The sequence below is a fragment of the Monopterus albus genome, unplaced genomic scaffold (genome assembly GCF_001952655.1).
Source record: "Monopterus albus unplaced genomic scaffold, M_albus_1.0 scaffold386.1, whole genome shotgun sequence".
NCBI classification, from domain to species: Eukaryota; Metazoa; Chordata; class Actinopteri; order Synbranchiformes; family Synbranchidae; genus Monopterus; species Monopterus albus.
The window spans coordinates 13,811-14,969 of NW_018128266.1; the positions used below are offsets into that span (position 1 = coordinate 13,811).

Consider the following 1,159-nt stretch of genomic DNA (forward strand, 5'->3'; position numbering starts at 1 on the left):
ATTGTGTACCTGTCTGCAGCCACCAATAACCGTGCACCAACAGTACTGAACTGCTTCTTGGAAGCTGTTCATACTTTTGGACTACCATCTCGTGTGCGGTCTGACAAAGGAGGGGAGAATATTGAAGTGGCACACTATATGGTGACGCACAGAGGAACCGACCGCAATTCTCACATTACTGGAAGAAGTATGCATAATCAGAGGTAATCATTAATGTTTAAATTTTTACGATTCCTCATACCAAATTTTGACATTTCATTTTATTATCCAATTACATATTAAAATGTTATAAAATGTTTGGGTCACAAAGATCTGTAGAGGCTTAGCCTGCACCAGAACTATATGTTTGCTTTTTGTTTGTTTTTGCAGGATTGAGAGGTTATGGCGTGATGTCTTTGGGGGAGTATTGGATCTCTTTTACTCCAGTTTCTGCAGGATGGAAAATGAAGACCTACTCAACCCAGATGATGAAATCCATCTGTATGCACTGCATTGGAGCTTTTTACCACACATCCAGAGGCACCTGGATTTCTTTAAGGAAGGGTGGAACAACCACAAACTGCGAACTGAATACAATCAGTCACCTCTTCAGATATGGACCCTAAACCAGCGTGAGGGGGAAGAACCTGCGCAGGTTTGTTAGATTTTATCTTGGCCAGATTTTTCTCATGGTACGTCATGATAGTACCTTATACTAACAATTCACTACAATGTAGTTGAACAGGGTGAAATTTATTGTACATGCATTACCCCCAAATGTACTTCATTACTCAAAGGGGGTTTATTGGTAAAGAAATGGCCATATTCATGTTTTTTTCCTTTTCTTCAGACTGATCATGAGTATGGAATAGACTGGGAAAATCCATCTGGTTATCGCAATGAAGGCCTCATCATTCCTGAAGTACAGCTTCCAAGGGCATTGAGTCCTGAAGAAATTCAGCAGTTACCAAATCCTCATGGCTCATTTTCTGATGTGTTAAATGTGTATAGTGCCACAGTTGCTACTGTAACTCAAATGTTTCAAATCAAAATCAGATTAAATGTCTATACTTTGAATATGATTCTTCCTTCCCAATGCATTTTTTTCTCACATCACTTTAGGTATTTCACATATATCAGTCAAATTTTGTAAAATATAGGCATTGGCAATTGTTTTTGC

General features: G+C 38.7%; 1 long non-coding RNA gene across 1 annotated transcript; it reads left to right on the forward strand.

The window, feature by feature from the left end:
* The first annotated feature begins 6 nt into the window (after nt 1-6).
* LOC109951428 (uncharacterized) lies at nt 7-1,056 on the forward strand. Its single transcript, XR_002273601.1, has 3 exons — nt 7-203; nt 370-634; nt 830-1,056. It is a non-coding gene; the product is annotated as an uncharacterized LOC109951428 (long non-coding RNA).
* Nucleotides 1,057-1,159: the final 103 nt, after the last annotated feature.